General features: G+C 40.0%; 1 protein-coding gene across 4 annotated transcripts in view; it reads left to right on the top strand.

The window, feature by feature from the left end:
- The window catches only part of ATP2A3 (ATPase sarcoplasmic/endoplasmic reticulum Ca2+ transporting 3), a 504,701-nt gene that overhangs the window by 373,897 nt on the left and 117,914 nt on the right, over positions 1 to 12,890 (top strand). The gene's annotated exons all lie outside the window — the stretch shown is intronic.

The following is a 12,890-nucleotide window of genomic DNA, read 5'->3' on the forward strand; positions in this document are numbered from 1 at the left end:
ACTCTTACTTTTGTTTTTTTTATTTCATTGGTTAGCATCATTATTACTTTGAGTGTGTTTTATTATTATTAATCTCATTACTGATATGTATTATATTATTATTGTTATTCGAGAAGAAAACCAAAGCAGAAAAAGATCATTGGGGGCAGATAAGTGCGCATTGCTAGAGCAGCACTTTAAAACCTGTAAATTCGCCCTCTCTGCTATAGTCTTACTGCTTCGCAATGCTGTCGATATTGGAGACCATTCTCTTTACTCGGGTCAATGGTACTCATTTTATTAACCAACAAAGCTGAAAGGCTGAGAATGCCCCTCTGGAATTAGAGTTGGAGGGCTGGCAGGTTGCATAAAAAGTGTTGCAACTCATACAATTTTATTTAATAAAAAACCCTTTCTATTGTTTTCCAACAAAAAAAAGAGTTTTTTTTATTAAGGTAACACTCAAACAATGCATTGTGTATCACAAGCAGATGAAACTCAACATGTGGTGTCAGTGAGGTATCCCGAAGCAGGATATTATCCTAGACTGGGTTACAAGGTTCTTCTTGACTTCTTGCCCTCTACTTACAATTCGTCGACTAGGTCAACATTTGCGTCTCCCCTACTCCCTCTCTCCACCCTCCCCGTCTTGCTTTTTGCAGGCAGCTTCGGTGCTTCTTCGCGGTCTCCTCCATGACCATGCAGCGATCCATTCCCCTTTCCCATGTTGCTCATGACCGTGTCTCCTGCAGTCCCCACAGCACCGCAATACCCCTTTTGGCTTCCAGGTATGCTTGTGTCTTTAGAAGGGCAATCTAATGAACAGAAAAAGGGTTGTCTTTGTCCAGTCCCACACTATGAACAATCCCCAACAATGAGTGTTCCACAATGTGGCTCTGTTTGATGATTACTGCTGGGGTTTTGGGATCCGTGACATCATTCACCAGATGGCCCTTCAGCAGTCTGTCCCAGTGACACTGCTTTTGATCAGGTATACATGGCTTGGGAGTGCCTGTGAGTCACTATTCTTCAGCCAAGACCGGATTTAGAAAGAGGAATTTCCTGTAAGCCTCAGGTGAAGAGTGTTCTCCATTGGCACGTTGCTGTTGCATGCTTCTTGAGCCAGACGCTCGCTAGATCCAGGTGCGGACAATCCCAAGGTCCCTTCCTTCATAGATCTATCCAACACTTCATCATTTTTCCTTAGGTGAATGTTCGGTTCCCAGTATAAACCCACACCAAAACACATTTCAGTATTCACACCAACAATACATGTAGGCAGCTCCGTTTTAATGGGGCGTGGTAATGACAGAAGAATGCATTTGGTAAATCAACATGTGCTCATTTGGATTTATTTGGAAAGAAAGCCCTTGGAGCATTGGCAGTGCATGATTACATGAAGGCATACTGTTGGTGCTGTTTTTTAAAATATATATTTACATGAACATACAAAATTGGTTGGTGAAAGCGGACAGGGATGTAACACCTCTGCTGGGCCACTACAGGGTGTGGATAGAAAATGCTAATCTCTTAAAATTACATTCTGAGGGCTCTTGTGAATTGTCAGTGGGAGAGGGATGAGCAGGGAATTTACTGGGAAGGAAACTCAGTGTACTGATGTGTTTTATGTAAGCCAATGGCTGAATACAAAGAGTCCTCCTGACATGAAGAAATATGGCACCCCCATTTTAGGACTGCTAGTCAAGGTAATGAGCCGGAGAGTCTATTCAATCAAATGCTCAGGTTGTTGTACCCTATTCCTTAAACTAAAATAATGGGTTTCTGCTGTAGTTATTTGAAATCATTATTAATAACAGGGGGTGCCCGGTAAACCAAACGGCATCTGGGTGAATATAGTGAATTACGAAAAAAGTGATGCCATGGTATTTTCTTCAAGAAAATTATTTATCAAGACAAAAACTATTAATTATCTGTCTCGTCACAACATGAATTGTATGGTATATATCTGTCATCAAATATAACGTTCATCCAATGGTTATTACCAACAGTTACAAATACAAAATAAAAAAAGAAAAACACAACAAAACAAATAATCTGATTTGTAAATTATTTTTAAAGGTCCTTTTTCATTTTATACATTATTAATACAAATCAGCCAACCAAACAGTATTCAATCTGGTAAGGAATGACGTTTCATATACCATACAATTCATGTTGTGACGAGACAGATAATTAATAGTTTGTCTTGATAAATAATTTTCTTGAAGAAAATACCGTGGCATCACTTTTTTCGTAATTCACTGTAGTTATTTGAAAGGCACAAAGATAGCTCAAAAGCATTTTCCTTATTGTTTCCTATCTTACTGGGTGGAGTAATGTCTTAGTCCACTTGGCAAAGGGTTTAATCTAGTAACGTGTGCCATGCGTTTATTCCCCTTTTGTATCGCTTTGGTCGCCCTAAATTGGCAGGGTATGCTCAGACGTGAGTCCCTTGCTCACTTGGCCTGGCTGATGAGGATTATGAATCCGAAACCGGTCCGAGGATGCTTGTTTCCGGTCCAGGGAAGACATGACTTGGCAGTTCGGGCTGGACTGTTCCCATGAGGCACAGGGTCAGACTGATTTGCATATTGCCATGTCTGAACTGGGGTGGCTGAGTGAGGTAAAGAATGGTGATGGATTAAACCCAGATCAGTTGACTGGGGGTGAGTGTTTGATTTGCTCAAAAGCTCAGTCCATCATCCCCTTTTGTATCGCTTTGTTCGCCCTAAAATGGCAGGGTATGCTCGGACGTGAATCCCTTGCTCACTTGGCCACTGGATTCAAGATAGCCTGACTGATGAGGATTATGAATCCGAAACCGGTCACAGCATGCTTGTTTCTGGTCCAGGGAAGACATGACTTAGCAGTTCGGGCTGGACTGTTCCCATGAGGCACAGGGTCAGACTGATTTGCATATGGCCATGTCTGAACTGGGGTGACTGAGTGAGCTAAAGAATGGTGATGGATTAAACCCAGATCAGTTGACTGGGGGTGAGTGTTTGATTTGCTCAAACGCTCCGTCCATCATCCCCTATTATAGCTTGTTGTTTTTGCATGGAACCATCTTTAGTATAGGGGTACCTAACACTACGCTGTTTGACTGCTGGCCTGCTTTTCGGCTTGATTACTAACATTATTAAAGTTTGTGTAGTTTTATTTAATTCAAGTAGGTGTTTCCTTCTGAATGATATGGTACGATTTTTGCATTTCCTGGATAAGACACTTAAAAAAAATAAGGGCCAATGAATGGTAAAAGAAATAAGGGCCAATGAATGGTATCACATAAAACCATACCTAATACTGTAGGTGCCTATATTAAGATATAGGCGATGGCAGGATGCTGGTATCATAAATATCTAACCACCAGAGATTCACATGTACACCTTCATTTTAAGGGAGAACCCTTTGAATTAGATATCTTCTTCAGAATGGAGGTGAAACAGATGGGCTTGTAAATCTAATGCATTGCACACATAGTAAATTATCCTTTCTCACTGCTGTGCAGTTTCTTTGTTGGAAAAAATAAAAATAATTAACATTGGATAAACAGAATTAAGCTTAACACTTTTATTGTGATTTTAGTCTAGATAAACATTTATTCTGTATAAAACCCTACATGAGTTCAGTTGCCAAAGAAAGTATTTTTATGTCTCCTCTGAGAGTACCCTTTTCTAAAATGTAAGAATTTGGCCAATTATTTGTTTTCTCCTATGATTTATGTGGCTTTCTGGTAATCACAAAAATATCTAGGATTAGTTATAAAAATCTGTGATTTTTATATACTTACTGTAATGTTTTGTCTGTAAATCTGTACGCCAAAAAAGCGTGGAATTGTTATTGTAAGTACATTTCCATAGTGACTTCTAAAGTGGAAATGGTCATGCAAAATGTTTGTGAATACTGGGAAAGGTATGGCTTTATGGGTTTTCATTCATTGTATTTGAAGCACTCCTTTTCCTACCTCTACTGCTTTTACTAGTATGGAGGAATATTTCTGTACTTGTGTATTTTCCATAGTACAAATTTACATATGGGTGTGTAAATGCCATCAGAGGCTGATTTTGTGAATGAGGCTATAGGGGGTTATGAACACAGAAGCCTTTTGTGTGTACCTAAGTTGAACTTGGGTGCAAACCCAAATTGTGAATCCGGTCTCAAATTTGGCATTTCACTTCAAAAAGCTGTTTTGAAGAATAGGCAAGTTCCCTCACCTAGCGTCAGAATGAGCATATTTATTCAATAGATAGGGGGACAGGGTAGTGTATTTGATAAGTATGGTGGGGCTGGACTCGGAGGAATGTGATCCATGTCAGACTTACCTGTTTGCTTGTCACAGAAGTCGTGCACAATAGCAAGTGATGGTGGTCAGTCTTTGCAGTTATAGCTCCTCACCACTTTGGGAGATTCCATGATTCTGGTGAATGGGTTTAGTTTAGTGGATCTGTCACCTGTGCTGTTAGTGGCCTGGAAAATTCACAAAGAATTGCTCTTCATTGGAACTACACATTAATGAAAAAACGCTATTAGTGGTAGCATTTCATTACATCACCTAACCATGAAGACAATTTAATCTTTATCTTGAAATTTATTGTACTATTTGATTGGTATTAATGCATGCTTAATATTGGAATTATACAGGGTTTGCTTCAGTTCTAAACAATCTAAGTTGTAAGGTTCAATTCAATTCAATATTGCTTTATTTCGATTTTGGTTGCAAATCATAAAAGCATACATTACAAAACATACATTTATTCATTAATAAATATAATCGTATAGCCATTTATAATACAGTTAAAAAGTACAATATTTACAAGATAAAATGTTATTCGATTAGCAACCTGCAAGTTGAATTTTTACAAATGTCTAAGCATTACTTGTTATACCATTAAAATTCAGGTTTCAATATTTTACAGTGAGCACTCTAGGGTCAAACGATGGCGGACAACCTATTTAATGAAGTTCTCCACTAGGAAAACCAACCGCTCACCCTGTAACAATTGTACAAAAAGCAATGCTGGACGATATTGTTTAAGACCAGTACTCCTTAGTATGGGTATAAGCCATTTTTTTCTAAGGTTATGATAAAAGGTACAAAAAAATAAGATATGGGGAGTGGATTGTAGCGAGAGACCGTCACAGGGACAAGGGGGAAGTGCTTTTGCCCAGTTATTTCTAGTAGGAAATGTAACCAATCTATAAAAGGAGTTCATTCTGAACCTTACCAACAGATGTCTTTCTTAACTCGTGGTGTTATAAGTGAGGTATGGCTGTATTAAAGGTTCCGTTTGTATAAGCAAGGCATGAGTGACAGAGGGTTTCGTAATCTCACTCGTTAATCTCAAAGCCTCTAAATGAGCCAAACATTTCTTTTTTTAAAACCTTTCTCGGTACCTCACGAATTAGGGAGGGATTTGAGTAATATTGGTCCCAGCCCAGATCATGGAAAAATCATGCTACGTATCGCAGCCACCTTGAGTTATTAGCGTCATCCATTTTCATGCAATCAGAAAGAATAAGCTGGGTAAAGATTTACTTTTCTGAGGTCCAGATCCTATGCCACAGTAACAATGGTTCGGTTTTTGCTAGGTCCGTAATATATGAAAGACCTAGCTCAATGTGACAAGCAAGAGTACCTGAGCTACCAGGTACTCTTAGTAGATACCTTAGGAAGGAGTTTTCTACCCGCTGAATACTATCGAGTGCAACGAAACCCCAAAGACCCACCCCATACAGAGCCACGGAAAGACCTTTGGCTTTGTAAATCTTTATCATTTCAGGGGCGCTCTCTTTCCCAGCTTTCTGGCAAAATTAGTTAAGACAGCTGTGGTTCTTAAAAAAAGCAATTTGCGTGTATCCACGGCGGCTCTCCATGAAAGTTTGTGATCTATTGTTATGCCTAGATATGAATATTTATCAGTAGTCACTATTTTTTCTTTATTGAGGTAGATCCCCCTCATTTTGCTTTTGCGACTCGAACCCACCCTCATAACAAAGGTTTTACTGATATTTATTTTCAAATCCAGACCAGCCGTAAACCTTGAGTACCTGTCCAGATTCTTTTGCAGTTCAATGGGGGTGCGGGCTAGTATTACTGTATCGTCCTCATAGAGTAATGCGGGAATTGGGCGGTTTTCCACCATTGGGAGGTCTTGGGAATCCTTCAACATCTCACTTTCCAGCCCATTCGTATACAAAGTGAAAAGGAAGGGTGCCAGGACACATCCCTGCCTCACCCCTCTTTCTATTGGAAAGTCCTCCGTCAACTCACCTCCCATTCCATAGCGGACTTTGGCTGTGGCATTGGAATAGAGTTCTCTCAGGAACTTCACTTCGTTTGATGGTGCCCCCATATCGATCAACAAGGACCAGAGTTTGGAATGGGAGACACAATCAAACGCGGATGATAAATCCACATAAACCATATAAAGGTCTCCGCCTTTGATGGAAACATATTTGTCAATCAGGAGGGAAAGATTTAGGGCCTGCTCAATAGTCCCTAGACCTTGACGAAACCCATATTGTAGGTCTGAGATAATTCTGCCTTCCTCCGCCCAATCTTGTAACAGTTCTAAAATGACTCGACCTGCCACTTTGCCAAGGGAGTCTAAAAGCGAGATTGGGCGGTAGCAGGAAACAGACCCCCTGTCCCCTTTTTTAAATATGGGAACTAATACGGAACGAGACCAGGATTCCAATAAGCCAACGTTACAGGTTGCATTCAGGACTCTTGTGAGAAGGGGGGTCCATAGATCCATTTGGGCTTTGAACAGATCAATTGGGATGCCGTCAGGGCCAGGCGCCTTCCCATTTTTAATAACTTTCAGAGCCTGTGCAACTTCTAGCGTTGTAAACTGCAGGTTGATGGGATAAGAACTGGGTAGATCATAAAGTCTGGGACCCCCTGAATTTTGGGAGTCCGAGCTATGTGAAAAGATCTTGGTGAAGTGTTGAACCCAGTCTTTCTCTTCTATTGCTACCTCAATTTTCGGGAGCTTGGTGTTATCATTTAAAAAAGGGGATTTGACCACTTGCCAGAAAGCAGCCGAGTTCCTAAGACTGCAGCTTTCGTGCAATTGGTCCCAAATTTGGTTTATTAGTTCCCTCTACCTCGATTTGAGTGCTAGATTATATATCTTCCGCAGTGTTTTTACCTCTTGTGGGATCCTAGCCGACTTCCTAAGGGCACTTTTTAAATTGGAGTAAGCCGCCGTACATGCATGATTAAACCAACCTTTTTTCTGCCTAGGTTTTTGCTTCATTTCAATCCAGGGCGCCTCTTTTATTATTTTAAGAATTGCCTCAAAATTAATAGTAATTTCTTGATCAGATACGTCCATACTAAGACATTTTATAAAATGTGGGAGAGCCCTTACTACCACTTGCTTTGTTATTTCTGCAGGGTCTATTTTTCCCCACTTCAAAGCATAGCCATTTATTCTATTTAAGGCCAAGTTGTTTTGCGTTAAAATGGAGCTATATCCGCTCCTTGAATTTTGGGACAATGGCATGGAGATGCTAATTGGAGTGTGATCACTCAATGGGATTTTATGCAGAGTGAACACTGCTTCTGCTAACATAGCACCATTTGAGACCAGAATATAGTCTATGACTGATTGATGTCCCCTCCCATGGAATGTTGGAGCAAGTAGCAAATCCTCTTTGTTGGCGTTGTTTGCTATTACTAGATCTAGATCAAACAACATTTCATTAAGGAGGTTGCCTAAAGTGCAATGCCTAAAATGTGTAATTGGATTACTGGCTTCATCTACTATGCCACAAATACCATTAAGCTCAGTGATACATGGACCCAGGTTGATATCCCCCCCAAATGATTGTCACATCCTTCTCAATCTTTCTCATACAGGTTAATAGAGTGGATCGAATCAGTGTTCCCACATTCACTGCATCTAGAGATGTCAGATTGTTGTAAAAATTAACCACAAGAAAGTTTTCCTTGTTTTTAAGGCATATCCAGAGGATCTGGAAATTTGGGTCTAATTTGATAGATACAACTTTAGTCGTATTAAGGAGGTTCGAGACGTAGATTGTCAGGCCCCCTTTCGCCCTGCCCGAAGTAGAAGGTTTGGCAGGCGAGAAATAGGTCTTATATCCCTCCATATGTATCACATCACATGCCCACGTCTCCTGAAGTGCTAAAATGTCAAAATTTGGGATAAAATCTATCCATTTGTCATTAGTCACTTTTGCCCGCTGCCCTGCCACATTCCAAAATAAGACAGAAATACGATGTAAGGTGTTCGCTGGCAGTCGGGTCAGAAAAGTGGTTTGTTGGTGGAAATCGTGCAATATTGGCCTGGCTTGAAACAAATAAAGAATGAGAAGACTGGTTTGGTAAGATTAAAGCTACATTTGATAAACTGGATCATACACCGATGTGGTGGGGTGCACTAGAATGGTCTTGGTTAGTCAAGGCAAGAATGTAATGACGTGGGATGATGAAAGATTATGAAAAAGAGACTAGTTGCGTGCATCGGGCGTTCTCGTTGCTTATCGTTTTAGATCGTACCACGATAGACCACCCCAGCTATTGTCATAAGATGGGCATTGCTCAAGTATTCCGATGACGAACATACTCTTTAATCAGATTGAGTAGGGAGGCAAGAGATAAGAAAGGGTTGGCGCTGACCACAATGACCATGCCTGTCAGCGCTGTTGGAAAGGATCAGATAGTCACGTGCACTTCCTGCTGTTTTAATCAGAACTTACTTTGTGATATCAGAACCGCTTGTTCAAAAAGGACAATGTTTAAGCTCGCTAACGAGGCATTATTATGGATACTTGTTTGTGGTACTAAGCAGATGTTTCAAGTAAAGGGAGATTTCAAGAAGGGGAAGTGAAGGACATCAGTTATGGGATACTTAAACAATTTTACACAGGGACAGCCAGTAGATCCCTATCCCAGTGGTAGAGGAGGAAAGGACTTGGAAAGGCCCGTGACCATCGATTTATTCTCAGCTATCAGTCTCCGCATGGCCTAGTGCGGGTGCAGGAGTCACTCGCGAATATTGGTTCTGTTACACTTAAGTCTTGTACACTACAAGCAGAACCTCAAATTTGACAGTTTAAAGAGGCGAACCAAACAGCAAAGTTTTCTAATTGTTTAAATTGTTGTTAGTCAACGGAATATAATTTACATGGTCGCCTTACTTGTTTGAAAATTGAAACCTTACTCATTTGTCACTTTTAATGTCACTTTTTTTAGCATGGGTTCAGTTGTACTTTCACTGGGACACCAGACACCATTGTCTAAATGTTTAGTTTTTGTACAGTTATAATTGTGTACCTGAACACTCGTATATGTATTGTCTGAATTACTTAATTCCTTTATAAATCACTACAATAATTTACTAAATCGTATAGGTGCTCTAGGACATGCTCCCAACCTGACCAATTTTAAAAAACTGTTAAAAACTCACTTCTTTATATACCATGAATAGCTGCTGCCCTAATCACTCTGATTCAGTTTCTCTCCCGCGCCAGGACAGTCTCGACTAACGGAGCGCGTTATAAATCAATATATAACATAACATAACAGGTGTGTAATTAACTTTCTTTCTGACATCCCTCCAACCCTTTGCGTAGCCATTGTGCGTAATTCTATCAGAAATCTTCCAAACCATTCCACAGGAGCCATTGTTTTCTTAAATAGCTTGCATACCCAGGCTCCCAGTGACTAGGGTCACCTTGTACCCCTTTCCAGTCAAAGGAAAATGGGGCACTGTTAGTGGGCTTGCACATTCCCAAACAACCATGGAAGTTACACAAGGAATGCTAAAAAAATTCAAACACACTCAGATTGGCACAGCGTTTCGCTTAACCTGGAGGTGCAGCTAGGCAGACAGGATGCTCATTTACGCTATTTTTAAATTGCTAGCTTGACAAAAGTTGCATGTCGTATGTTTATTATAGAGAGTTTGAGAATGTTACAAACCTCACTGACTTCTTTAACAGACTTATTTTACAACCAGATTCTCTGGGTATCACCACACCCTCATCTTGCAGTATCAAAGGGCCTGTTTTAGACTTTGGCAGAGAGGGCACTTTGACACAACAGTGACTTAGTATCATACCGCGAAAACGAAATTAGACCAACTCGTTTAGAGTCACCGGATCTTCAGTATGAAGACAGCAGGGACTACTCTGTTGCCACCTCCTACATACACCTCAGACAGACCAATGGAGTAAGGACCGTCAGAGGTTTGGCCATGTGTACACCCTTCCTATTTAGAGTGGGCAAACACATGGCTAGTTTTCACTGTCTGTCACCGCCAGGTAAGTCCTGGCGGTAAGGAACAGGGAAAACTGGAAAATGACCACAGGCCATGGGAGAAAACTCCCATAGTAAGACAGTCCTTGTTTATTTTATTTTTCAAAAACAAAATCCTGCTTTGGATTTAGCTTTCGGAGCATTAAAGAGAAGTTAGAAGTTTGACATAGGGCTTTGCATTGTTGACAGAGCCATTTGTCATATTTTGAGAGCATTTACAGGAAACACCCTGACAGCGGTTCCTCTGAATGCAAGATATATCAACTAGGCTGGCGGACATCTCTAAATTTGGTGGGCAGATGTACCCAGCCATGGCGACTGAACCTAATCCGATCACCAAAGTCAAAATGAAACTCGAAGTTTCTTTGGAAAACATGTTCTCATGTCAAAATGACAACATAAGATAATACAGCAAGTATGCACAGACGGGGATAATACTAATAGAATCGCTGTAATGGAGATAACCTGCACCAATCAAACACTTTCCTTAAGATCCTAAAGCCAGTTTTCAAAGACTTGCCAGGAAAATCCTAGCCCCACACAGCAGATAATCGTCCTTCCCTGTTCCCCTCTGGCAGCTATGTGTACCATCCTGAGGGGCGTACCACAGGCTCTTGTAGCGTGCCCACGTTCAACCAATGAATACCTCTTTGATACTCGGGCCTCTACAAAGCACAGTGTTCTCATAAATGATGCCATTTGAGATGTCATGAATGTTGTTGTGAATGCTATTATTTAGCATGCTGTAAGTGTATCAGCAGTGCTTGGGGAAGGTACAGGTTATAGTTAATTTAATTTAGCTAGCAAGCAGACAACACTGTGTATGGAGGTGCGCGAGTTATTGTACGTTTTGCCTGGGCACATGTTATAACTTGAAGTTATAACTTTTCAATTTCTAAGGTTTGTGTAGTTTAAGTAGGTTTTGTATGGAAATAATTAACTTTTCCTAATTATAACTAACCTTAAAATGTTTGTTTTTCCATTGAATTTGTATGTTTTTCTTTGTACAAAATGTGTTTCTAATCATAAAATGTTGTCTATCATGGTATTTGTTACATTTGTTTTTGTACCTCCGTAAATTTGAGAAAGTTTAAAGTTCATTTTGAGAATCAGTATATATCTGTGTGTGAATATATTTATATATATATGTGTATATATTTGTAGAGAGGGAGAGGTAACCTATATGTGTGTGCGTGTATGTGTGTGTGTGTGTGTAACACACATGGGCAGGCGTGTGTGTATGTGTGCCTAAAATATTAAAATCCGACTTTGTATGTATATATATATACATACATAAAGGTATACCAGATACAATCATAGTGTGTGTGCGTGCATGTATATATATATATATATATATATATATATATATATATATATATATATATATATATATATATATATATATATATCTATATATATATATATATATATGTGTGTGTCTCTATATGTAGATATATGTATACTTTTATGAGCATACGTACAACATTAGATTTTAACATTTTAAGCAAACAACACTATTTACAAAGTAAAGTAGTTGCACAAATGAATGTGTGTGGCAAGGTGCAATGTCTGTTTTTCTGTTTTGCCTCCTGGCATATTCAGCAGCTGTGTTGGTGGGGCCCAGGGGGTGCATGGGAGAGGGTTACCAGGATAAGTAGCTCCTCATCTGACCCCACATTCCCATGAAGAGACGCCAGAGTAAGGAGCCTCTCATCACATTCTGCAGAGGGACACCATCATTTTGTGTATTGCCACTGAGCACGTTATTTTAATATTCCTTGCATTTCCTATATGTCTCTTCCAGTTGTGTAAATGTGTTTTCTTCCAGGTTGCTTTGGGGCAGTCAGCCAGATAGTGCTCATGTTGTGGTCATTCACATAATGTATACATTTCAAAAAGTGCAGGCTACTTCAACAGAGCTCAGCTTTAGCAGCTCTAACGAATCACCCTCTCATTCAGCTTGGTTTTAAAGAACTAGAAATGTTCAAACTAGTGGGCTGAGCACCTGTTATCAGACTGTGCCCAGTAATGCCATACACTGTGATTGTATCTGGTATACTTTTATGTATGTATGTATTGATGTTTATAGAGCAGCGTGGCAGTACATTGAGGGGGTTTTGAAGAATAACATGTTTTAAATTACACAATTACTTGCCACGTGTTTACATTTTTAGGCATAGGGAAATTAAGTGACTTCCCCAGAATCAGAACAATTTAGTGAAGTTGCTGAGACCGAGACTTGAACCCAAAGCTTCCAAAGTCGCAGCTAAGTTACTAGACCACAATTCCTCCCTGGGGTGTTGCTGTAAAGCACTCCAGGACGGTTAGTGTTTGTGTTAACTAGGTCTTGTGTTGTGTCATCCTGCATCTCCTATTTACCCAACACAAAGGACGTTTGCAATCTAACAGTGGTCCATTTGCACCCATGATCCCATATGCATTCATGATCCCATACTCTGCCTAACAAAAAGCCAACTGACCCAGCTCTAAAGGCACTCTTAACAGGGCTATGAAGATGCATTGTATTTGTATACATTTAGTGGTAAGGCATATAATCAAGTAATCATCAATATGACAATTAACAGAAAACGAGTCTCCCGCGTGGAGTTGCGCTGCCCAA

Source organism: Lissotriton vulgaris, chromosome 2_1 (genome assembly GCF_964263255.1).
Source record: "Lissotriton vulgaris chromosome 2_1, aLisVul1.2, whole genome shotgun sequence".
Lineage (NCBI taxonomy): Eukaryota > Metazoa > Chordata > Amphibia > Caudata > Salamandridae > Lissotriton > Lissotriton vulgaris.